Source organism: Oryza sativa, chromosome 8, assembly GCF_034140825.1.
Source record: "Oryza sativa Japonica Group chromosome 8, ASM3414082v1".
Classification (NCBI taxonomy): domain Eukaryota; kingdom Viridiplantae; phylum Streptophyta; class Magnoliopsida; order Poales; family Poaceae; genus Oryza; species Oryza sativa.
The window spans coordinates 16,149,343-16,176,509 of record NC_089042.1 but is presented as its reverse complement, the minus strand read 5'-3'; the positions used below and the strand labels follow the sequence as shown (position 1 = coordinate 16,176,509).

Genomic DNA, 27,167 nt, shown 5'->3' with positions numbered 1-27,167 from the left:
ATTTAAAAAGTTATTATGGTTGACAGTGCACTACTTCCAAAATAATTTATACAGGCAATCAAAAAATATTTTCATGGGCGGGTGAGTAAGCCATCTATCAATTAGGGCATGTACTAGAAATTGATGATTCAATTAGGGCATCTACAAAAATAAATAATTTCCTTGGCAGTTTTAACTGTTAAAAATAAGTAATTTTCTTGGTGGTTTCTCGGCATCAAAGGAAATATATATTCTTGCCGGTCCAGACTGACAAGGTTACATTTCTTGGCGCTTTAGAATGTTCGCAATCTTCTTAATTTGCTTGGCGGTCCGACCGCTAAGAAAACATTTCATTACGGTTAGCAGCCAAGAAATCTGAATATTCCTGGCTTTCTAGACTTAGCAGTCAGCCAACGGAATAATGAACCTAGGCTGTTTTCATGCTATACTTGTTATTTTTGAACGCCAAGAAAATTACGGTTTCTTAAAATACTATTGCTCCTATTTTCTATGGCGGTTCCTTAATAGAACCGTCTAAGAAAATCAATTTTTACAGGTATTTTCCTCAAGAGATCCATATATTAAGAAACACCCCATTTTAACAAAATCCGCCTATAGAAACCATGATTTTTTGGCTGGTTTCGTACATTAAATTATTTTCTATGTAGCATTAAGCCATGGATTTTCTTTAGGGTTTAGGGTTTGGGCTTTTCACTTGAAAGCTATTTTAATATTGCCCCTAAACCCTAAACCCTTAAAAATTGCGGTCAAGAAGAGAAAGACCTTCCACGTAGTTAATCATATATCTATAACATATTGTTAGAACCTAGCAAGTAAAGATTAACATTCAAATATATGTGGTACATACCACTTCATCAAGCACTAAATCACTAGCAATTATTAGCTCCTAAAGATTAACAACAAGAATGCCATATCATCAGCCACTAGAAAACATGACAAATCATCATCCTCTACATCATTTTCACAATATTTTTAACATATATCTTTTTACCATTTTCATAATATTTAACATACATTTATCCTTGTATTCCACAGCAAAGCACAATGCATCAACTAGTTTTTATACCATTTCCTCCTGCTAACTTCAATTAATAATTATTATCTCCTATAAAACATAATTATATCTCCTAGCAGTAAGCCATGCACATAGTGATGATACACTACTACAGATACCCTAATTGGTGCTGGTTAGGAAACCACCTTAGTTGCCGGTTTTTCCAATCGACACCACAGAGGTGGCACTGATGTGGAGAATAAAAGGTGCCAGTTTAGGAACCGGCGCCTTTGAGGTTCGATGATTGAAAAAAAATGGTAGGCTCGAATGCATCGAGCCGATACTCCGAGCCGACAACTGAATCTCAACAACATCCACAACGCTAGAAAAAATCAGCAACATCCACAACTCTAGAACAAACATTCAAAAATCAAGAACATCCACAAGCCAGGACAAACACACAACCAATTACAAATCAACATCCGCACTCGCCACCACACTGCCGAATCTGCGTGCTGCCAACGCCGCTGATGCCGGATCCACCCACTGCTGACGCGGCCGTCATTGAATCCCCGCGAGACACCCTGTGGACGTCGACCGGCCGGCCGCCGACACGCTATCACCGGATCCACCATGGGACACCCCTCCGACGCCGGATCCACCCGCTGCCAACGTAGCCCCGCCTGCCGCTGAGGCAGCCGTCGCCGGATCCGGCCGCTATCGTCGCCGAATCTGGTTTTTTCATAAAATATTAAAAGTTCCATTTTTTTATAAAAACCGCTACCTATAGAATAGGTGTCAGTTCTTATTTAGAACCGGGACCTATAATTGCTTAAATGTGTCGGTTTTTTGTGATTTTGACCCACAGAAGTGGGAAAAGGCCTATAGGTGCCGGTTTTAGCACTTCCGGCACCTATAGTGCTGACATCTATTTGATGTTTTGTAGTAATGATATATAATGGGTGGCACGCACATTAGTAAGTGGACATAAGCTTGGCCTCCTACACATGTATTTTATCTCACTATATTGCTCCATTGCTACCTAAGGTTGAGTTTACCTCTTGATGATCAGCTTTGCATGCACTTGTCAAAAGCAAACATTCTTTGCTCCAAGCCATCTTATGTCAATATGATGGCAAAGGGGTAGAGGGTAAATGAGCACAAGTAGAAAAAATGGTAGTCGAGAGTAGAGTAGCTTGCAATTTGGTCAAGCTGAGGCGATTGGTAAAAAATATAGAAATATTTTTTCTTGCTTAAATAATGCGGGTGCTTTTCTAGTGTCAATGTGTATCTCATAATTTACCTTTTTTTGATAAGGAAAAATTCTCTTTGTGTGCTATTATTTTTGCATGTGTACCAAGATTACATATATTGACATACTATAATTATTTTTAACAACCAGACCACTCCCTCCATTTTCTTTTAAATGATGTTCCCAACATGTTCGACTGAATTAAGGAACGTGTGAATTGACGCTTTTACCCTCCCATTGCAGCGTTCGTCCACGGATCACGCCCACACCGGTGGGGGAGGCGGCCGTGGAGCAGACCAGCGGTGGCTGCGGTTGGCGGCTACGTAGCCTGCCAGTGAGTAGTGACGTCAGCGATGCGGTTATGCAGGAGGGTGGGGCGAGCGGCTATGGAGCAAGGTGGGATGAGCGGATGTGGAAAGCAGGCAGCAGAGGCTACAGATGGCCTTCATCTTCTCTTCCAAGAGGTGTGTTGACGTCTTATCTATCCTGCGTGTGAGCCTCAGTAGAAACAGGGAAGGAACTGCCCATTGGGCAGCATGGGGCAGCCGGCTTAGCTACGGCCCGCGTCGCTCCAACCCCCCACACCCCCCTGGGCCATATATATTCACAAATTGCCAATTTGGCCCATAAGTGTCCAATTTACAATTATGACTCCACCGCTTCACCTTCTGGCTTCTGTCTCGCTACCCCATGCGGCACGCGCGACGTTTCGTTCTCCGCGCATCGCCCGCTCGCCGAGAGACGCGACTGCTGACTCACTCCGCCTCCGTGCCACGTTGGGCCGCTGGCGACGCCTGCACTGCACGCCGCTACGGCGCCAAGGCGCCACCGCCGGCCGCCGCACAGGGCACAGGCCACAGGGCGCGCACGGCGCACCACACGAGACAGCGAAGCGCCGACGCCTACTCGCCTAGCTGCCGCCGCCCGCCATCCGGCGCCCTAGCGTGTAGCGACGGCTGACGCCCGACGGCCGTCGGCCCGACGCCGCTCGCAGCCGGCCAGGCCGCCATTGCCAAGGTCCAGCCACGGAGCCGGCGAGACGCCCAGGGCCCTGCTCCTTGACTCCTCCTGACCTCCTCGCGACCTCGGCTCCTGGCTCCTGCTCGGGCAGCTGCAGCTCGGCGTCAGCCGCTGGCGCTAGGCGCTAGCAAATCAACCAATCAGGCCCTCACTCCTCTCAGCGAATCAACAAACAAATCAGTGTCTTAGCGAGTCAGCCGGTAGGAGCACACCGCACAGAGCAGCAAGCCAAGAGTCCAAGACAAGTGGCCAACAACAACAACAAGACAGGCAACGACATCTGTGAAAGAGCCTTCTCGGCTATGAATATAATCAAGACAGATTTGCGTAATAGAATGTCCGATGAATAGCTCAATGATTTGATATTGTGCTACATTGAGAAGGAGATTTTTAGAGGACTTGATTTTGAAAAAATTAAGGAGAGGTTTCAAGCCATGGGTGACCGGCGAATAGAGTTGCCTAAGCCTTCTAGAGTCCCTAAAAGGGCTTAGTGATTTATTGCTGGTATGTATTCTCATATATTTATCTTTCTTAAATATATAAATCAACAATGCTTTATTAATCTTTTGGTGTATGATGAATTATGTATGGCACAAATATTATTGCTTTGCTTTAAAATTGTTTTGTTTGCCTTAATTATAGTATAAATATGGTATTTGTTGCATTTAGTTGTCCTTATGAAGCCAACATCTCCGCCCAATCATGTTTTTAATCCTGCGTCCGCCACTGAGTAGAAATGTGGCAAATTGAATCTTGCCCTTTCCGCTAGTTGACCGTTAGTTGACTGTTAAATTCTTTTGAAAAAGTCCATTTTGCCCTTTGCTATGAAGAAACATAATAAATTAATGAAGTATATTGTTGGAATGTAAAAATTTATTGGATGAGACTATTATATTTATGAGTATGTGATGCACCATATTATTTGTGACAAATTTACTTTTACATATAATATAAAAAGTTAATACTTATTTATTAGTTATTAAAAGTTCTTTTATGTAGCATATGTGTTTTCATAGTAATACAATATATTTATTTATTACTATCAGAACACATATGCTAAAAAAACTTTTAATAACTAATAAATAAGTATTATTTTTTTATATCATATCTAAAAGTATATTTGTCGCAAATAATATGGTGCATAACTATCTCATAAACATAATAGTCTCATATAACAAATTTCTATGCTTCAACAATATACTTTATTAATTTATATGCTTCTTTATACCAAAGGGCAAAATGGACTTTTTTATAAGAATTTAACGGTCAACTAACGGTCAACTAGCGGAAAGGGCATGGAAGGGATCCAAACTAAAATTCAGGGATATGTAAGGGATTGAGCAAAATTCAGGGATACAGAAGGGATTAGGTGAACTTTCAAGGATACACAGGGGATTTTCTCTTATAAATTTTGCAGTTTGAAAATATGCCATCACTATTCACCTATTTGTAACCATGCCATCCATCTTATAAGTATTGGATATATACCACTCTTACCGCTTCATAGCATTTTCTAACTTTTTAGGAACCTTGGTCTAAAAAAAACTTTTTAAGACCAAATTACCTCTTCTCCCTCATCCCCTTCTTTCTCGCCCCTCTCTACTGTCCTCTAGCTGCAGCTGACGAGCTTGCACGACTGCACTGATGCACTAGGATTGCAATGGAGCCCGGTTTCCCAGTACACCACCACGAGCAGCCATGTAGGTACGCTCCATTATTCTAGAAATTTAACTGGATCTCATGAGAATTCATATATTCTGCATTCCGGATTTATGTGGATCTCGTGTTGAGCCGCGACACGAGTTGAGCATCTGTAGTGATGGTGGGTCGAAGAGCACAAATGGAAGGGTAGCAGTAGCAAGTGAGGGATCCAGTGCTGCTTGTTGATCTAGCGGGTTCGGCGGCAGACATATTTAATTTCATCAACAAGGTGGACATAGGGGACGGGCTCAGTGACAACTATGCGCATCACGTGCGGCTGTAAGGTTTTCATCCCATGCAATGGTACTATAAAAGTCACTTGCAGTTGATGCCATCTGTCACCGGTGTCATCTGCATCTGGTTGTCGCCGATGCTACTGTTGCCGATATATTGGATGTGATGGCTGATAGACACAACGTCGACGACATCGAAATTGCTGGTGGGACATGTTGCTGCTGCCTGAAGGTTGAGTCCGTCATCATCGTCCACACTCGCGGAAGCCCTTGCCACATTGATGGACTCGAGCAGGGCCCGTGTCTTGTCTGCCTTGATTCTGTTGAGCGTGGCATCCCATGGCTCTAGTGCGTCGTCCTGGCTTATCCTAGCAAGCATGGATTCAGTCCGATGGATGCACAAGCAGGGCGGTGGTGGTGAATGGGTGACGTTCACGTTCGGGGATGAGATAAACATGAAGGGAAGGGGATGGAGGAAGAAAGGGAAATTCGGTCAAAATTTTCTAATAAATGCAGTGAAGGGATATGAAGTGGCATATCTCGAATTTCGGTATAGTTGTAATGGTATCTTTCAAAACTATAAAATTTATAATGGCATAGATCTAATTAACCCTATATTTAATGAGTGGTGCTCGTTATGCTAGATCTGATCTTCCAACACAACCATAAGATCATAATGTAGATTTGTTTTGGAAATAATTCCATACGGGTTGGGACATGGAAGAAATCATAAAATCCCTTTTGAGCTGGAGCAGTTCGATATGGTACCTCTCATACACCAACAGAGCGATTTGGGGAGGAACGGAGGCTCGTCAGAGGGGCTTTTGGCACCTCTTCACTTATTGCATCATATGCCGCGGTATCCAAATAATCCCCCCTCCTCTCACCCAAAAAAACGAAAGGAAAACCAATTGCTCTGCAAAAGTATGACATGGACAATATCGAACTGCTCCACTTCAACATGGTGCTATTTTTATCATTTTTTCTAACCGGTATCTATTTTTGTAATTTTCTATTAAAATAATAAAATTTTAAAAAAATCATGACGTAAGGTTAGCTCATAACTGATAACTTTTGTCTATCTATGCCCCTTAGTTTCATCAACTCTCACCATCTATTATTGTTTTATGTATCGAGCCCGTTGAGTAAGAGACCGTCTATTTATGTGGTGGTGGAATAACAGAACTAAATTCAGGTCTAAAAAAGTTCGTTGTGTAGGAAACATAAAGATTTATTCTAATGTTCTTTTACATAACATCTGATTTAGATATTATAAACAAATAAATTTAGGCCACCTATTTTTGAACAGGATTTAAGATGTTTGTGTTGTTTTTAGGTGATTTCGGGAGTCGTCGAGGCGGGGATTTATCTCTCATGGTAGCAGTTTTAAAGGGATCAAAATGGAGTAAGGCTGATTGCTGATTGTTGCAGAAGTACGGTGGATGAGATTGATGTGGTGAGGTCACTGCCAATTGTGCTATTCAGATGTGAGGGGCACATGCGGCTGCCGGTGTGGAATAAAACAGGGGTGGAGTCATACGGAAAATGTATTTGAGGGTGTCAGTGGTTATGGATATAACTAAGTCAAAATGTGACTTTGAGAGGTCAAGATTTACAGTGGCAAATGGCATAAACATCTATTGCTGTACCAATAAGCTTTTCTTAAATGTAAATGTGCAAAGGAATATGCATGCTCAGGTGTGGCTGTTTTGCACATGGCCATGAAGCACAAATGACGGGTCAACTTGTAACATGATCACCGAAAAATATAAATGTAGTCATGATATCTGGGAGGCCACAGGAATAAGATCAAGCTAGTTGGGGATCGGATAAGCACCAATATGTATTATACAACTACTAGAAGTCATGCTAGGTTAATCAGAATGTATTAATTATACTAGGTTGCAATCATGCGCCTCGGTAACAGAGCCGAATCTTAAGTGATTTTTGAAACTTAAGACTAAAATTGGAAGTTTGGTTGATATTGAAACGATGTGACTGAAAAGTTGGAAGTTTGTGTGTTTAGAAAAGTTTTGATTGATGGAAAAGTTAAAAGTTTGAAGAAAAACTTTAGAACTAAACACGGCGTAAAATGTTAACAGAGCCGATGTGCTCCTGTTGAAGTAGAGCTAGCTAGATCTGAGGAGAGCTGAGTTCTAAGACTAACACTAGTAATTGATCGACAAGGCTATTGTTTTGCGCCGTCCCGGTTCAGAAAAAATAATTATTGCAATGTACTGTAGAAGATTTATGCATATAATGAAAGTATATGGAATCCTGCAGAAATAAATATTGGTACTTCAATTTCCCAATCTATATTCTATGCAATTTTCCTGGACTCCTGGAAGTCATTGCTTTCTATATGTTTTTCAGTGATCACGCATCTTAGAAGTTGACCCATCAAATGTGCTACATGGCTATGTATCTATACGACTGTCAATGCACTTCAAATAATTTATACAGCCAAACTTGCATATTCCTTTGCACATTAATTTACATATAAAAAAGTTATTATGACAGCCAATACACTTCAAATAATTTATACAGGCCATCAAAAAGTACTTTCACAGGAGGGTGAGCGAACAGCCTGTCATTTACGGCCTGCGCAATTTAACAATTTGTACATGCGGATTCCACAATCACGTTTGAAGTAAATTTTCAGACGACGCTCTCTTCTAAGAATCGTTTGTAAAAATAAATTTCTAGTACATTTGTTATCGCTTAGGGATTAAATTCCCAAAAAAGATTTCATATTTTAGGCTGTGTTCAGCAGCCCCTCTTCCCAACTCATCTCTCTCGTTTTCCGCGCACACGCTTTTCAAACTGCTAAACTGTGCGTTTTTTGCAAAAAAGTTTCCATACGAAAGTTGCTTAAAAAATCAAATTAATCTATTTTTTTTTAAAAAAGCAAATACTTAATTAATCACCCGCTAATCGCTGCTCCGTTTTCCGTGCGGGTAATTAGTGTTGGGAACCAGGGTTCCGAACACACCCTAGTAGTAATATGTGCACGGTTTTAGATACGAAATATGCATCCGTGCAAATATATGGGATTCAAACTTGGACCTCTCAATTCACATGTAGCCTCCCCAACATCTCACCTATGAACCACTTCATTGCTAATTGCTATGGAACTGATGCTATTGTTTTGACTTCACCACTCTAAAACTTGTAACACATATTTAACACTCTAAATGACATCAAATGGTAATGCCATCAACTACAAAGTTGCATGCCTCGTCAAGCTTTATACTTTTTTTATATATCATGTCTTCATCTGATATCATTTTAAAAACTCAAAAGTTCATTTTTAAAACTAGATCTGAGAACTTGTAATGAATATTTGAGCCCCTAAATGACCTTGAATGAACAAACATTAACTACAAAGTGGTAGATATATATCATTGAGACATACAGTTTTCATATAAATTTTGTCATCATCCAAGTTCAGATTTAAAAATTATGAATCAAAGTCTTCAAGGCTCCAGTTAGGGTTCCTACGTAGCCACTTCGCCACGTATCGAATCGGGTAGCTTTGGCTGTTGATAGAGATTTGGTCAGAATCCACGAAGTTGGTGTGGCTTGCCTTGGGAAAATGGTCTAGAGCTAACACTTTGTTATTAATAGGGGTTCACCAAAATACAAACTACGGAGGACAGGATTTCTAGTTAACATCCTACAATGGCAAGGCCCATTCTTCCTAACAAAAGACTTTCTGCATAGCAAAAGGATTCTTGTGGCATATCTAGAACATAGCCTACCACAACAATAGTTCTGGCCTTCGACCTCACATCTCCAAAGTCCCTTGGGCACTAGCAGCATCAACCTCCGCTTATTCGACAATAGAATCTTTAGTCTCCTTGAGCTCCACCATTTTGTCAACAGCGTAGAGGGCGAGCTGAGAGTGAAGGCGTTCCTTTGCCATGTCGTGGCCCTAATGGGGCCAATATAATCTGCAAAAGGTCCTGAGCTCAGTTCAGACATCATTCGTACTGTCCGATACGCCATCCTTCGGGATACGAGGAAGCTTGCTGGCATGGCCGCACTCGCTTGCCCATAGGCAAGAACATCGACGGCAGCCTTTAAGCGCACCCACTACCGATGATGCCAGGGCCCCACCTACTACCATGCTCCATTCAGAAAACGCCACGGTAGGGGTGCTTTCGGCAGGAAGGGCTGTAGGGGTATGCCCAAGGTCGCTCGAGGCAAAGTTGTAGTACATTACTTGCCTGCACAGTGAATTCCCATGCCTAAAGTTGTATAGCTTGAGCACGGGCTGCCTCTTCCTGAGCGCACAAGCAGCCTCCTCCTTCAGTCGTGCTATTTCGCCCTAGCAGGTACGAAGCTCGTCGTGAACAACTTTAATCTACCCTTCACCTACATCGTAATACTTGCAAAACATTACTTTGTCCGAAGTCTTTTTCAGCTATTCCTCATGTTACCGCATTTCTTCTTTGGAATTCATAAGCGCCTTCTTGAGAACCTGCTGCTCCTTATTGAGCCGATCGACCTAGTCCATAGTCTTGCATTGGCAAAGTTTGAGCTTGTCAAGGTGAGTGTGGACCATCTGGTCATAGCTGCTGGTCACAGAAATATTGTAATACAAAGATATATGTAAGAACTTTGAGGAATTAACAAAAAAATGGGCCAAACTAAGTGAAAGGGAAAGACTTACGCAGGAAGGAAGGCTTCGAAGGAAGAAGTCGATAGCGTCATGGTTGAGTTATCATCAATTACCTTCTGGACAGACGATGGCGAATCAACATGAGTGAACCCACCCACAAAAGCTGTAGGCTCACTCCAGCTCTCGAAGTCCTTCAGTGTGACATTGAGGTTGCAAAGAACGCATTCTAAGGCAGAAATGTCCCACGCAACCTGTTTGACTGTTTCTCCACCCGCTAGGTAGGTGGGCCAAAGAATAGAATGATGTCCTTCCTTTACTAAGAGGGATCCTACTCCCGGCACTAAACCCACCACCTTGGCTCTTACGTGTACCTTTATGAGATTCGAAACTTCTCTGCCTTCATAGCCAAAAGGAACAATGATGATGGTGTGTGGACCCAAGGAGGCCTTGGGGTTGATGGCGGCCAAAGGAGTTCACATGGCAAGGTTGGGCAAACGGCGGCGAAGAAGATTCACTATCACTGAAACCGGTAGGATAGTTAACATAATATACTTTCAGTTTTGTCTAATCCATGTAGGAAGGTTGTACATGGTGTAAAGACTGGCTAGGTGTTGTATGAGCTGTTTAGGTCACCAAATGGGTTCATTCCATCCGTGCTAAATGCAAACCTTACATTTTTCCGATCCTTAGCAAATTCTGGATGTAGTGAATCAAAGGTCTTCCACTGGTGAGCATAGGTGGGGTGTCGAATCATACCATCTATCTTACGGTTTAGTTGATGCCATCTCATCAACTCAGTGTCATTAGGGTTTGACAACATGCTCTTCATGCGATCTTTGCTGGCAGATACCACATCACCATGGCTGGAATCTTTTTCTTTGTATGCACCAATGAATCTGGGTCGACAACCCCAGTATCAGAGGACCTGTTACCTATTGTCAGTTTTTATTATGACCACAGAATAATCTACAAGCGCATAGATACCGTTGTAGCCTTCACCCAAGAGTATGCCAGGGTATCGTATTCATAGGGAACGTATATGTATAATGTAAGAACATGATTCTTCCAAGGACAACAACTAAAAGGTAGGCTAGGAATAGAGAGTGTTCCTATGGATTAATTTTCTTAATTAAGTTATGTTAAAACTCTATCAATTGCTTCGGGCACCGGCTTACCCCTGGTCTTCCAAGGAGACTCCGGCCTACAGCACTATGATTTACCCGAACATGAACGATTACAAAGGACGGACATGGTTGTCACCACCTGCCGCCTACCTCTACGCGTCGTGGTGCTCATGGTATCAGCGGTGATGGCGGGGCACACGGGATGGAGGAGCTGGCTGCCTGTTGACGGTCGTTATCGATCAGTTTCGACCGTCAATATTACCGAAATAGAGGAGAACAAGTGATGCTTGCAATGCATAAACATGTTAGAATAATAATATTCCACTAGTATTTGGTTCACTACCCTTTTACAAAGAATAACTATAAAGTGGAGGAGAATCGACATCAACACAGATGATAAATCAATCGAACGATGTCAAGAATCAGACTTATACATGATTGGGCCAAGAACTCAGAATTGACACGATGAATTGGGCTTAAATTCACAAGTCTGCATAAAGGAGCAATAGAGGAGGCCGCCAGTCGAAGATGGGCCGGGATGGCCTAGCCCATGTTTCGGCCGAACCCATCCTAGCACCATTGGATGCAGGGTTCGGCGTGGATGTCCAGGATTGCATCCCAATGATGGTTGGAGGGCACTTCGGACAATTCCCCTTCCACAACCGTCATAACTACCTCTATATAAAGACTTCACCTTCTCACTTCACTCACACACCTCAAGCAAAGCTCTCTCATATTCTCTTAAGTTTAGTTTAGTATTCTCAAGCTAGTGGAATAGGAATAGAGTAGAAATCAGGAGTCCGGAAGAGTTTGGGTATGGCTCTAGTAGCTCTTCTCTTCTCTTTTGTAAGCTTTGTAATATTATTAGAATATTCTTCTCTATACATTTATGGTATTGAAATACTTTCCGAGTATATGAATACCTACTTTACATTATGTTCATGTTGTACTGAATATGCTGCTAGCTTATCTGGGAGATGCTTTGGTGCGGGTATAATGTTTGCTTATGCAATTACTCTATGTCATGACGATGATATTAGAGTAGTATCTGGTAGTTTAGATGTGGTGTCTAGATTACGGGATATCATTATTTGGGGTTATATCCTGCGGATGAGAGGTTGGCCGCTGATGGTGACAGCTTAGTATGGGTATTCCTTCGCGCGTGTATATAATCCTAAGTTAATTCCCTGGGGAGGGTATTCCTCCGTATTTAGCCCTGGTTGTATGGTCATGACGGGCTGTCGTAAGGAACTCGGCAGTCAGGGGTGGCTTCTCGAAGTACCAGGAGGGCATCGGATAGAGGGTATTAGCTAGTATATCGGTTGACTGGAATGTATGTATACTATGTATATTAGAAGTATAGGAATAGATTATCTTTCTCTTTTCTTTCCATTTAGCTTAGATAATATATTATGAGAATGAGTAGCAAATGCTTGTGTGTCACTCTACCCTTGGTTTATCTTAACCCCTGCTTAGAATATGATTATTACAAGTAATATATAAATTATTAGTCAAGTTCTCTCTACATGATCTTCCCACGGGATAAAATAAATACGATACCCTTGGAATACTCTCGGGTGAAATGCTACAATAGTATATCCGTGCGCTTGCGGATGAACTCTGTAACCATAATATACTAGAAGTATTTCTGCGCCATTGCTGGGAATTATATTTCTAGTAATGTCATTAAGAAATACCAACAAGCATTTCTGGCACCGTTGTTGGGGAAGATTCATAATAGAGATCACTTGAACTAATACTTTATATTTACCCCTGTATAATCATTTTCCTTTGCAGACTCACCTCGTTGTTTTCACTTTTGTTGTGGAAACAGGGTAGTGCATGACTGGTTTCAACTTGCCGGAAAACTTCAAAGAAAATCCAGAAGCTTTCTTCCGGAGCGTCAGACCGCGAGTTGTTGCTCCGTAGAAAACTCTACCGACAGAGAAACCAGCCGTACCAGCGCCACCAACCTTTAAGACTATGGCTGACAAGACCCTTAGCGAGTTTGCTGCTCCCTCTACTGACAATGTGGCCATTGGGCCACAAATCAACATGGGAGACATGGATTTCGACCTGAAGTCCAGCCTCATGACGATGGCGCAGGCTAGCCTATTCTGCGGAAAGCCTAATGAGGATGCCAATGCTCACCTGCAACAATTCCTGGAGATCTGTAGCACGTATACCATCAAGGGCGTCAGTCCAGACGCCATCAGGCTAAGGCTGTTTCCGTTCTCCCTCCTCGGAAGAGTGAAGCAGTGGTTCTACGCCAATCGTGCTACTATCAACACCTGGGACAAATGCTCTACGGCATTCCTCTCGAAATTCTTCCCGATGGGTAAAACCAATGCCCTTCATGGACGAATTTCCAGTTTCTAGCAGACGAGGGATGAGTCTATTCCTAAAGCATGGGAATGTCTGCAGGAGTATGTGGCCGCCTGTCCTCATCATGGGATGAACGACTGGCTGATCCTGTAGAACTTTTACAATGGACTCACCCCGGTGTCCCGCAATCACCTGGACGCGGCAGCTGGAGGAACATTCTTCTCTAAAACGGTTCGAGGAGCCGTTGATTTAATAGAGAAGATGGTCTCCAATATGGGTTGGAGCGAGGAACGACTCCAGACTCGTCAGCGAGGCATGCACACCGTTAAGGAGACGGAGCTACTTGCTGCCAAGCCGGACCTCCTCATGAAACGCTTGGACGACCACGAGAAACGGCCACAAGGCACTATCAAGGCCTTGGACTCTCACGTCACGTGTGAAGTCTGCGGTAACACAGGTCATACTAGGAATAACTGCCCGGAAACCCGTGAGGAGGCGATGTACATGGGCAACAACAGCAGCGGGTACCGTCCACAAGGAGGTCAAGGGTGGAATCAGCCACACCCATATTATCAGGGAGGTAACAACAGTGGTAACTTTTCTAACCAGCCCTCCTTGAAGGATCTAGTCTTTGCGCAAGCTAAAACCACTGATGCTTTAAGCAAAAAGCTAGTTGCTAATGACAAGATCCTAGAGAACATTAATGTTAAGCTAGATGGCTTCGCTTCTGCTTTCCAAAACCAGCTGAGCTTCAACAAAATGATAGAAACCCAGCTAGCTCAATAGGCATCCTTAGTCCCTGCAAATGAATCAGGGAGGATTCTGAGGCAACCCGACTCCTCTGTTGAAAATGTCAAGGCGATCATGATGAGGGGAGGTAAGTCCACCCGTGACCCGCTGTATCCTAACCCTGCAGGAATTAACAGGACTGCAAAAGAAGCACCATCTAGTGACTCGGCTGACAAAGAGGTTCAGCCAGAAAAGACCGTGCCGCCGGAATATTACGACACACGGTTGCTGCCATTTCCTCAACGGAGCAGGAAACCGTCAGTGGACGAGCAATTTGCTCATTTTGTTGAAGTAATCCAGAAGATCCACATCAACGTGCCTTTGTTGGATGCTATGCAAGTACCAACATATGCCCATTATCTCAAGGATATCCTCAACAACAAGAGACCGCTCCCAACAACGTAGGTGGTTAAGCTGACGGAGCAATGCAGCAACATCATACTCCACAAGCTCCCGGAAAAGAAAAAGGATCCGGGGTATCCCACGATCACCTGCTCGATCGGGGCACAGCAGTTCGACCAGGCCTTGTGCGATCTTGGAGCCAGTGTCAGCGTCATGCCAAAAGACGTCTTTAACAAGCTCAACTTCACGGTGTTGGCACCAACACCGATGCGCCTACAACTGGCTGACTCGTCAGTCCGTTACCCGGCAGGGATAGCGGAGGATGTGCTAGTCAAGATACGGGATTTCTTCATCCCGGTTGACTTCATAGTGCTGGACATGGACACGGGAAAAGAGACGCCGCTCATCCTGGGGCGCCCGTTCCTTAGCACCGTGGGAGCCAACATTGACATGGGAACGGGGAGTATCCGTTTCCACATCAATGGGAAGGAAGAGAAGTTTGAGTTTCAACCGAGGACGGAACAAAGCTCCATGGTCAGAATAAAGTACGAGCCGAACACACAGAATATTCAAGTGGTCGAAGTGGAGCCAACCAAGATGGATAGCCTGTTGAAGTTTATGCAAAATTTCCTGGAGAAGGAAACAACTATGCCCAGGAACCGTTATTGGAAGACGCCGGTAAAAACAAATACACCGGACAAGAAGCTAGAGCAGCCGGCTCAGAGGAAGCCATTTTCCGCACCTAAACCTAAGAAGGTGTGGAAGGAAAAGCCAAAGACGCCCGCTCCATCACCTCGGGAGATGGGTGGAAAATCCACGAACTGAATCGGAAGGAGGTACAGTCTTGCACGTCGGACTTTAAATGACGCGACCTTCGCCAACAGGTAAATTGGTATGTATCTGCATTTTTGCTTTCAACAATTTGAATTTCTGCATCAACACATGTTTGAATTTCAAAATTGCATTTAGGATTCTTTGAATTTTGAGGAAAATCTTCAAATGAATTTTTCAGAGCAAACCAAAATAAAAATTTCAACGAAAATTCATTGTGCCACGACCACACTAACCGTTGGAATCCAACGGCCGAAAGTGGGGCCGGTTGGGCCCACCAGCCAGGCCAACGGTCAGTTGCCTCTCTTTTTGAGGCAACGGCTAGTGGGCCCCACAGGTCAGTTTTGACCGTTGTGGGTGCACTACTTAAGCCAACCGGCCGGGAGAGGGAAATTCACCCTATTTCAACACATTTTCATTCCCTCTCCAAAGTTTGCTCTCAAGTTCATTCAAGCTTTGATAGTTTCCCTCAAATTCAAATACTTAGTTGCATATATACAAGTTGTTTTGGTGGAACTAACCGGCTGGTGAAACTCTTGCTATTCTAACCCCCGTCGAGTTAGATTGTTCTTGCTCCATTGTGCAGAATGAGGAGGCGATTGTCTCATCTATTCAAGGGGTATGGCTCTTCATTAAGTCATCATGATGAGTCTAGCGCTCATTCATCAGCTAATGTCTCGATGGAAGACGCCGAAGCTCCGCAACGACTCCTGAACGACACCGACCTCGACCTTGTCAGTGATCGGGAGAGACAAGCCTACTACATGCTGAGTGACCGGGAGTATGCTCACACGCGAGAATACTCTCCGGAGCTGCTGAGAAAGATAGGTATGGATGTTGAATTTTGTGCTATTTGGAAAGCTGTTGGTTGGCAGAGATTTGCTGTGGTAGATGAGCCTGGTTCTCGTTTGCTTACTTTGCAATTTCTGTGCACTTTAAAAGAAATAGAAGATGGAATTTCCTTTCGCTTTTTCCATAAGGAGTATACACTTACATGGAAAGGCTTAAGTACACTTCTTGGCTTTCACAATTCCTGTAAAAACGATCTTCAGAAATGAATTTCTAGGTTCGAGAAAAATAAGTTTTGGGAAGATATTTCTGGTGCTTCAATTTGCAAGAAACCTAGGACGAATGATATCCATAATCCTACACTTAGGCTCATGCACAAATGGATTGCTATGACTTTGTTTCCTAGAGATGATCTTAGACCCATTAGGGGGATGAATTGATTATCATGTTTGCCATGGTTAGAAAGATCAAAATTGCTCCTGTGAAATGTATGATAAGGCAATGGTTAGAAAGTATAAAGTTCTCTGCTCCTGTTGGGTGCACTTCTCTAATTACTCGGATAGCAAAAGGGCTAGGGGTCATTAGCGACCAAATTGCTTTTATCTCAGCCGCTCGTCCGTGTATTGATGAGAATTATCTAGTGCAAGGGCATATTTTGAAACATGGAGTGGATGGATCTTTGATATACTTTTTCCCCGGTTGTACAAATGAAATCCCGTTGCCAAATGTGGGGTATCATTTGTACAACTGCCATGAACTAACCATTCCCCTGCAGACCATTGAAGAATCTCGTGCAGGTGGAGCATACAGGGAGACGCGCAACATGACAAGGAATGAACAAGAAAGTTCATCATCCTCAACACCCATGCAGATGTATGAGGTAGGTTGGGAGCCAACTGGGGATGCACCAGGATGGACCCAAGCTCCACGCCACAGCATCAGAGTCTCAAGCTGGGCAAGTGCCAGTGAGGACTGGTGGCGTGCGCCTCATGACATCCAATGGAGGGACAACCAACCTCCCAGATCAAGTGGTGTGCCTCCATCTCCAAGTGAATGGCGCTCGAGTTCCTCCCGTTGGGACTTAGGTGAAATCACTAGGAGAATGGACACCCTTGATATGCAAACGGGGGAGATCCAGTACAACCTCACGGAACACATAGCATAGACGCAAGAATAGCAATAATCTGCTGATGCTCAGTTCGTCAACATCAACAACATGATGCAGCAACAGCACGATGATCTTCAAGCGTACTTCTGCTTTCAGGGGTTCAATCCTTATCAAGGACCCTGAGCGAAAGCCAAGCTTGGGGGGAGACATCTCTCCCCCTATTGAGGTAACTTGTATCACATTGCATTTTTCCCATTCCAATTGCATCCTATAAACTAGGATAGGTCTGAGTCATGCTAGGTAAGACAAGCTAGTTCTCTTTGTTGAAATGATGAATAGTTGCTCTGTTTTATATCTCTTATATATGGGTTCATAGGTAAGTGCTCTCTCAAAGGTTAAATATAAAGTAGCCAACAATTATCTGGGAACCTGAGGTAAATGAGCTGCACTTGCTGATCTGAGTCTAAGTTGTTGTAAGATATGAGATGGTAAATAAGAGTAGCTATGACCCAGATACTAGTTTGACTTGAATTCCGGATGTTTTGTTTTTCAAAATGATAAAATTGAAAGTTCCTCATTTGATATAAATTCCTACCAGAGCCAAAAATGTGCCATCATGATTAAACCATATACATTTTGGTTACTTGCCATTTCATTTGAACTTTGTCAAACTCTTGTGACTTGTGTAGATACTTCTCATGTTCTATGATCAAGATCATACACCCACATATATGCACATGCTAAACTCCTACACTGGGAGCACAGCAATATTCCATTCTATTTCCATTTTACCGCCAAAATAAATTCTCCATGCTTTCATGTGCTTTCTTCTCCTAAAAAGAAAAGTCCTTTGAAAAAAGAAAAAAAAAGAAAGAGAAGGAGGGAAAGGCATGGTTATGAAAAAAGAATATAATAAAGTTATGCTCTCACAAGCTTGAGCATGATGTTGAAAAAAAAATGTAGCCATGCCCTCTTGTCACGACCGGAAATAACCCAACAGGCGTTCCTTACGTGCGTTCATTATTCCTTGTCCCAGGAGGCAAGGTACACCAAAAGTTGATACATTTTAGAGTTTATCAAGCGGAAGCGTAAATAATTAATTTATTACATGGGCGGCGAAGGCCCAGCACACACAAAGACAAACGGGAAACAGCGGAAGACTAGGGCGACGACCACAGGCGCTTGACGGCAGGCACGAGCTAGACACCAAAGCCTTCTCCTCTTCTGGGTTTGGGAAAAATTGAGCAAGACTGAGTACAACCACCGTACTCAACAAGACACACCCACAAGTGCAGAATAAATGCAAGGCAGTACAAGGAAGCCATAATATAGGGGGGTTAGGGTTTGCAGTAAACAGCATTAAAAGTCACTTAGTTGCTCAAAGCTACTTTGTAAACACGGTCCTAGAGCTATACAATATTATTAATCAAGGCCGTGAACCCACACGAACCTGCCTTAACCCAAGGCCTACGATGATTCAGACCGAACTGGTAACCCGACCCTGCGTCCCAGCTCGTCCCAAGCCAACCCAGGCCAACCATTCCACATTTTAGTTGTTAAGCAGGTTTTAAGAATTAAAACACTAACTTGGGTACATTGCTCGGCTTGCCCATAACCGAGGGTGCGGCTATTCGAATAGGTTATACTCTGATCAGAGGTGTACATCTTTACCCACAAGACACATCTTTCTCACGTGTAACCACGTGCCACATACCACCACGGTATACGGACGGAAGACGTGACATAGTTTCCAACCCATCCTAGCCATAGACAAGAGTACCGACCCAACCCCACCTACGGCCGGAACCTCCAGGACAGGTAGGCAGGACTGAGCCCCTAGCAGCAGGACACCGGCCCTGTGCCATGACATCTCGACTACCGGGCCGCAGCTCGTGTAGCCTTCATTTGCCCTAGAGATATCCATCGACCCCCGACTTCGTCCATCTCCATCCGTGTACTTTTGTTTATAACCAGACTGAGCCACAAACTAAGCCTTACCCACTAGACATGTGGAAGTACGGTAGTGCTTTGCAACAGAGGCCCGAAGACCGGTCCTTATATGGCCGAGGTGCTACTATCAAAACCATGCACCCCGAGCCCAGCCTAAAACCATTTTGAGGATTTTGAATAGAGGGGGAGGTGTGAATCCAATTCCACAATAATCCATCCATTCCATAGTGTCCAGGTGATGAGAATATTCCCAAAGTCTAGAGTAGTAAAACCACCTAATGTTGCCTAATTAACCAGCGAAGCATCTACCTAAATTCATAATAGTGGTACCATGAGTAGAGTGTCCACTAGTTGGGGTTTTGTTTAATCTAGGGTGAATAAGGTAATAATATCAATAACAATAATAATAAGGTCATAACAAAGGTAAATAGGCATGGCTAAATAAAACAGTGATAACGCGGGAATTTAAGTAAAGCGATAATGCAATAATTTAAATCAAAATAATTTTATAAAAATGGGATCCAATATGTTCAAGGATGATGTGACTTGCCTTGCTCGCTTTCTCAAACGTTGGCTTCAACCTCCACGAAGAGCGGATCTTCCGAAGCTGCAGCGTCTACACGACCAACGGAAGAGAAAAGGATTTTACTCTAATAAACTCGATATAACAAGCAGGAACAAAGCACAAAAATGGGTTCTTGACTTCTTAAGGAAAAATTAGAGACTTGAACGGTCCAATTCCGAGTTCAAATGGCCAAGTTATGGCCATTTGAAGTTTATATGCTCTTTAAATGAATATTTGCGAATTTCTTCATTTAAATTTTAATTTAAAAAGGGTTTATTGCGTCAGCCGAGGGGGGAGGGGCGCGCGGACCGGGTCCATGGGAGTGGGGCCCACGCGGCAGCCTCACAGTCCACGGTGGACAGGGTGCACCCGGGCTCACACCGGCCGCCGCCGTGGGCCCCACGCGTCAGCCGCACCCAAGGGCGTGGGCGGCTGACGACCGGGCCCCACGCGGCAGCCACTCGGCGCGCCCAAGGGCGGCCACGCCGGCGCGGTCGGCGGGAGGCGGCACGCCCGCGCCCCGATGGTCGCATGTCGAGCCAAGCCATACTCCTCTCCCTAATCCCCTTCCACCTTCTACTCTTCATCCATCCTCTTCTGTGCCTCTCCCACTCCCTTGCATGGCTGGCCAACGCTAATCCCTCCCCCCTGCGTGGTCCCGTGGTAGTCGATGCCTATCCTTCTCCCCTGCGCATGTGGATGCCTCTCCCTCTCCCCTGGGCAGCAAGCAGGTGCCTCTCCCTCTCCCCGATCGGCGGGGGGTCAAATTGTTTGTGGCAAGGAGGTCCGATGACGAGGAGGTATGGCAAGGTCTTCATCTCCACCCTTCCTTTCCTCTCCTCTCCTGCGAGGTGTAGGAGGAGGCACGCGGTGGCGGGGGCTAGATCCGCCAGCCCCTGAGCTCGGGACTGCCACGGAGGCAAGGAGGATGATGAGGACAGCGCGATGGGTTCATTGGCAAGGGTTTTCTTGAATTTGCGTTGGGTTTTCTTGATTTTTGGGGAAAGGGAAATATGGATATGGGTTCTTGTTTGGGTCCAAACGTTGTTTGCAACAGGATGAACGTTCTTGATTTGTTTTTGAGTGAAATGTGATATTGTTGATTTTTTTTTCTTCTGTGGCTTCTCCATGTATGACTTTGATGTGGATCTTAGGAGGTGCATTCACTCGATTCATCAAGACAAATCGTTTTTTTCTCATCGTAGGTGTTATAGGAGCCAGTTCCTAAACTGGCACTAAAAACATAGCTTATTGGCGCCGTCTAAGGGGTGCAGGATGGGAAATCCGGTAGTCATGGCCGATTCCTAACTGGCACCAATCATTTTCCCTGTACTAGTGGAGGGAGGAGGTAAAAGATAGGACCGGCACTCCTCAGACAATTCCGCTTCGTATTTTAAGGCTCTTCACAATTTACACAATCAGTCCTCGTTAGACCCCACATGTAGAAAATTGATTTTTACAGGCGAGATGTGAGATCTGAATAAGATCACCTGAAATATATTAGATTTGTTTGCACGTGGTCTTTAAATGAAACTCCTAATTGGCGCAGACGCGCTAGCTAAATAACTGGCATGCGTTTCGGTTTCGGCCCATTATTAGTAAGGCCCAATTACACTTTTGACTTTTTAGTTTTTCCGTCCGACAGTGCTAACAGGAATTAACGAGAAGTGAGGCAAACCGTTTAATTTGCAACTGTTGCTGCGTGATTAGCGCTATAATTTATTATTATTACTTCTAATTTTTGTTTTTTCAATTAGGTGACGTGATTAACGAAAACTTTCATCCTATTTTTTTTGAAACTTTCAACTCGAATTTGAAAATTTCAACTCAAATTATTGTAACTTTTGACCTAAAATTTAAAACTATCAACTCAAATTTTCAAAAACTTTCAGCTGAAAATTCAAAACTTTCATATGAAATTTTAAAACTTTCAACCCCAAAATTCAAAAAATTCCAATTACAAAATTTAAAACTTTCAAGTCCAAAATTCAAAAATTTCAACTCGGAATTTAAAATTTAAATCCTCATGTTAAGTATTTGTTAGCACTAATCATATTATTAGCGCTAATCACATTATTAGTGTCAGCACGAGGGAGGCAGCGCGCGTACGCGGGTTAATTGCAAGTTTTTTTTCGCTAACTAAAATAGGAAACTTGCAGAAAGGATAATACCAAACCACCGATTCTTATGTGTATTAGGAGGCCCCCTCTTTAAATCCCACATATAAAAGTCGATTTTTACATGAAAACCGTTATTATATTTTTACGAACGGGTTTGCTAGTAGTGCGTTGTACTTTCCCATCACATTGATCGTAATATCAAGATTGGTAATAAACGTGGTTGGCTTATTCAGTACTCCGATTTCTGAACTGACGTCATGAGAAAAATCCAGGATATTTTTGCATGGACAGGTCATCGGCCTCTTCAAGTCTTCATGGTTTGAAACAAAGAGACGGCGAACATTTTCTTTTTAATACTGCTCTCTAGGACCTGGACTTTATAGGCTTTTGATGCAAAATAAATAAATAAATAAAGGGAATTGCTACAGAACTGCCGGCTGAATTTTTTTGTTTTGTCAGCTGAACACGGGAGCGTCGGATTGTTTCCAAGATTCGTGCGAGTGATTTCGTGTCCGCACAGAGAACCGGGTGTCGACCCGTTTTCTTTTGTAAAATCCGAAACCAAGACAGATGATGAGTCAGTCCCCCACGCTGCGTGTCCATGTTCCCAGCCACACACGCAGAGAAGGGAGAGAGAGTGAGAGACTAGACTGAGAGAGAGAGAGAGAGAGAGAGAGAGAGGAGGGGAATGAATTGCCCAGTGCTGATGGTAGCGAGCTGCAATCGGCGACGACGCGCAGCATGGCCGCAATGCAGTCGGCGTATTCTCCGGCGAACTAACGGCGCCCCTAAGCTTGTTGTCTCCTCCGGTGGAACTGCAGTCGGGAAGGGATTTGCAATTTGTTTTGTCAGTGAGGCAAGGATGGCTCTTCCCTCTCCTAGGGCGAGGAAGCCGGGGAGGTAGTCGTCAGCGAGGCTTCTACGGAGGCTTTTGTGGCGGACGGTGAAGCAGTCATGGGGCTTCTCGTCCTGGTTGGTGAGTGGCTTCTCTCTTTGATCTCAGCTAGCCCACACGGTGACCTGATGTTGTTTACACATGATTCAGTTGGTGAATATGGACATGTCTTGTTGATTCCCAACCTAGACGTGCTATAATATGCTACTAGTATCAACTATGGAGATTTAAGATTCTTTTTTTTTCTTGAAAAGCGGTGCTTATGTTATTACTTATCAGGTCTGGAAGGTTTGTGTTATAATGATGCATATTCGTTTGCTCTGTGTTAGTGATAATTAAAAAAGGTGGAGAACATTGGGGAATCATTTCATATATAACTGAAAATTGAAAGCTTAGGTGCTAAAATAAAAGGTGGCAGGTGTGTGGTCATTTTGGTTGTTGGTACCTAGTTTTGAAGCTTAACAAGCTTACTGATTCTGTTATTTTCTTATTTTGGCTTTTATGCAGTGTGTGATAGCTTGTAGTAGGTGAATTTTTTCATGAGGGCTCTGTGATTTACGTTATAATACACATAGTCAAAAGTAGATAGGACTTTTGCTTTGTTACTGGTGGATTATGCTTCGAAGTAATCTTTTAATTGTAGTGCATGCTTGTACTTGAACTTTATAATACATCTTGTAATTTTTTGTCTATAGTTAATCTTTGTCAGTTTTTATTTTTTTTCTACATCTTTATGGTAGAAACTAAGAAATCATATTATTTAGGTCATAGAAATGTAATCCTGAAGATATGTAATCAGTAGATCTAAAGAAATGTAATCTGCATATGAAGATTACAACACTGAAGCAAATTACTACTGACAAGTCATATGTTCTGTCAGTTGCTAATGTTTGTATTTTGTCAGTAATAACACTGCAACACCTCATAATTTTAGTGAATATTACTTAGTTTTGATAGATTTGTCTGAAAAGTTATGTCATGTCAGCTTTGTATACACTCTCTCGGTTTTGTTTTTTTTATTTTGTGTTTGTTTTTTCCAAAAAAATTATTTTGTCAGAAATGAGCATAGTTTCAAAAATAGTGCGTTTTGTTTTTGTATATGTTTTTGTTTTTGTTTTTGTCTTTGTCTTTGTCTTTGTTAGATTTTTATAATTTTGGTACATATTAATCAGTTTATCGCTTATTTAGGTCATAGCCTAACCATTGGAAATCGTTCTTAATGCCGTTGTTTGCTTACCATAAAAATCTCTCAATTCTAACGTCCATGTTTTTGTCAGAAACAGTCTTATATCAAAACGTGCTAGTAGTATTATTCTAAATAGTCTTATATCAATATCTCTCAATTCTAACGTCCATGTTTCTTTCCGCTGTTTCTGTCAGTTTTTGTAGTTTTTACTAAGTAACGTATTTTGTATGTCTCATTTGTAATTTTGTTAGTAAATTTTTAGGTATAATAAGTATTTGTGTAATTTTGTTTTTCTATTTTTTTTTTCAAAAAAGCAAAAATGTGGTTTTGTGTGTCCCATGATCCCATCTGTAATTTTGTTAGCGATTTTTTTGGTGTAGTGAGTAGTTGTGTTAGCAACCTGTCTTGTTAGTTCTATATTTTGTTAGAAATAGTTTTTTCATGTGGGTAGCAGTACTTAGTAGCTAAGGTTGATAGTTTCTAAACAATTAGTCTTATCAGAATAGTTTTATAAATTTTTGCTAGCAGCTATTAATTTCATTAATTTTATCAACAAGATGGAGAGGTAGGAGACCTGGAGCTATTCCTAAAGAACATTGGCTTTGCCTAGCAGGATGCTGCCACTGCGAATGCTACTGCTAGGTATGGGGCAACGCCACTTCTTGTTCTACTTTATTTCACTTTTGTGAAATGAGAGGATAAAAATAGTGAATTAAGTTCAGAGCAAATTTAGGAACATCTTATATTTTTAAGTTTTGCTACATATATTAAGTTGATGCGCTATCTACACGATAGTAACTATGAAATCATATTATCTAGGTCATAGAGTACTTTTGTTAGGCACTAATAGTCCAGATGAAGTAGGAAAATTTAGATTTATGAATAATTAGTCATTATGTGAAATCAAAATAGTTGATGTAGTGAAATGTGTATTTCTTTTTTCCAGGAAAGGGACTTTGAAAGTGGAAATCTGAAAGTGGCATGGATTTTCATCATGTGAAATCAAAATACCTCTTGTATCACCACGTAGATCTGATCTGACAATCAAAGAGAGAGTCAACAGAATTCTGGATTTAAAGAAACCAAATGAAGATGACAAAACATTCCTGAGTTAGGAACTTTTGTTTTCAGATAACAAAACTTTTCTGGGACCGTGGGCTTTTGTTTTCAGTGGACAAAATGTCGTGGGCTTTTTTTCTCCACCCAAAACGGGCTGTTGGCTGTGGCCCAATTTTGTGAGAAATAGTTATGTCACCCAAAATGTCCCATTTGTAATTTTGCTAGTAAATTTGTAGGTGTAATGCGTATTTGTGCTAGTTTCTAAAAGTATTTTTAGTTGGGCTTTTGTAAGTTAGCTCAGTGCTTTAATGCCTTTTTTTAAGCCCAACAAAACATACAGAAATATCTTGTGCTGGGCTCTTATTTTCAGCCGAACAAATCAGGCATGAAGCCCAAATCCATCTAAGCTGGCAGATGTGGAAAGTGTTGGACTCGTTGGGCTGTCAGGCTCTTTTATGATGAAAAAAATGGGCTTCCGACCCAATAAAAAAGTAGGAAAAGAGCGCGTCCCTGCGTCATGTGGGTGCGTCGCGTGGAGAGGGCGCGCTGGAGGGCAGGCAGTGAGATGGGCAACACATAGTCCATCGCACGGTGCAAAATACGGCTGCAACCTATTTTTTTTTAGCCGTCTGTCAGCTAGATAGTCCCATAAGCCCATCAGTACTGTGGAGCAGGAGAAGCGGATCCTCTGACGTAGAGGATTTTTACGTCAGAGGGACGTCCCCGCTGGATCACCGTGCATTCCACATCCGACGGCAGTCTCGTTTCCAGCCTATCCTATCTGTCGTTTAGGCCCAGAAGCTCGCTGGTTTGGCCCATTTGCAGACCAAGTCGAGGAGCGCTGGTTCGTCCGCCATAGCCGTCACCGTTAGATGCTCATCGTCTACCCGCCGGCCACCCGCCGCCGTTCTAGTATACCACAATTTAAAGCACAAAGAATAACTGCAGAAGAGAGGAGAGAGGTCGATCGAAGGGTATAGTACCGCCACATATATATATACTGTTCGCATGCATGCATGCATGCATGATTTTTCATGCTTGCGCGCGGCGATGCTCGTTTTGATGCATGCTCGATCACCTACATGAAGAACGGGGCACATATCGGGGTCGTCGGCGTTCACGTCGGTCCACGACGCCAGCGCAACCTCCCTGCACACCAGGCCCTTGCCACCGAGGAACTCATCGAGGGTCACGCCCACTGTGTCGCCTGTAGGAGCCGCACGCCGGCCGGTGTCGTTCAGCTTCACCTCCCACGACCCATCTATGCGGCGTCAGAGCCGGCCCGCCATCTCCGGGTGGTCGGCCAGCGCCTCGCTCAGCGACTCCTTCCCCCACTCCCTGTCCTCCCACACGCACGGACTCGACGTTGCAGCACACCCTCGGGGACGAGACGCGTCCTCCCGGGCTCACCGCCGTCTGCACGGCCTTGATGTGGACGTGCGCCGCGGCCGCTGCCATTTTGTTGATGCTCTCTCTTGCCTCCCTCGCCTCGTTCAAAAGACCACTTCTGCCGGACGAGCGGCCGGCGGCCATAGCGGACAAGCGGCAGGAGGCGAGACGACGAGCGTCTGACGATGACGGCCATGGCGGACGAACCAGCGCTCCTCGACTTGGTCTGCACATGGGCCAAGCCAGCGCGCTTCTAGCCTTCTAGGCCAAACGACAGAGAGGACAGGCTGGAAACGATGCTGCCGTCGGATGCGGAATGTACGGTGATCCAGCGGGGACGTCCCTCTGACGTAGAAATCCTCTACGTCAGAGGATCCGCCTTCCCCGTGGAGCAGTGCAGTGCAGCGTCCAGCCATCTTTCACGGTTCGGAGTTCTAACGATAAAAATAAAAACACCTTGAAATTGAACTGATCTTTCTGCCGTTCTTTGATGGAAAAGGGAAGGAAATCTTGGCCGCATTTTTGAAACCTCTTAACTTGAACGTTTAGACTTTAGAGTCGGTCAGAGTATGCAGATTTAATCTCGGTGTACATGTCGACGTCGAAATTAAACTTAATTAGTACTACGAAGCAGCTGTGTTGGACACCATGCAAAATCTCCTGGATTGAGTTCAACAGAAACAGTGGAGAAAAATAACTGTAATTTCTGTAGTAACTTAGCCCAGCTTTAATTAGTCAAATAATTCTATACGCTCGCCGGTCATAGAAAAAAATACAACTAATTAATTTAAAATTTTCAAAGTCTATAAGCTTATTAATTAACGAAAAAAAATATATGGACAAAACTTTTATACACATGTTGTTACCGACT

The 27,167-nt window shown here is 43.4% G+C and overlaps 1 long non-coding RNA gene and 1 other non-coding gene across 2 annotated transcripts; one reads left to right on the top strand and one right to left on the bottom strand.

Annotated features, from left to right (window-relative positions):
• Positions 1-13,297: 13,297 nt before the first annotated feature.
• Positions 13,298-13,404, bottom strand: LOC112936248 (small nucleolar RNA R71). The gene has a single exon (XR_003238375.1). It is a non-coding gene; the product is annotated as a small nucleolar RNA R71 (small nucleolar RNA).
• A 9,002-nt stretch (positions 13,405-22,406) lies between these two features.
• LOC9270915 (uncharacterized) lies at positions 22,407-25,308 on the top strand. Its single transcript, XR_001548063.3, has 3 exons — positions 22,407-22,743; positions 24,406-24,490; positions 24,795-25,308. It is a non-coding gene; the product is annotated as an uncharacterized lncRNA (long non-coding RNA).
• The last annotated feature ends 1,859 nt before the right edge of the window (positions 25,309-27,167 follow it).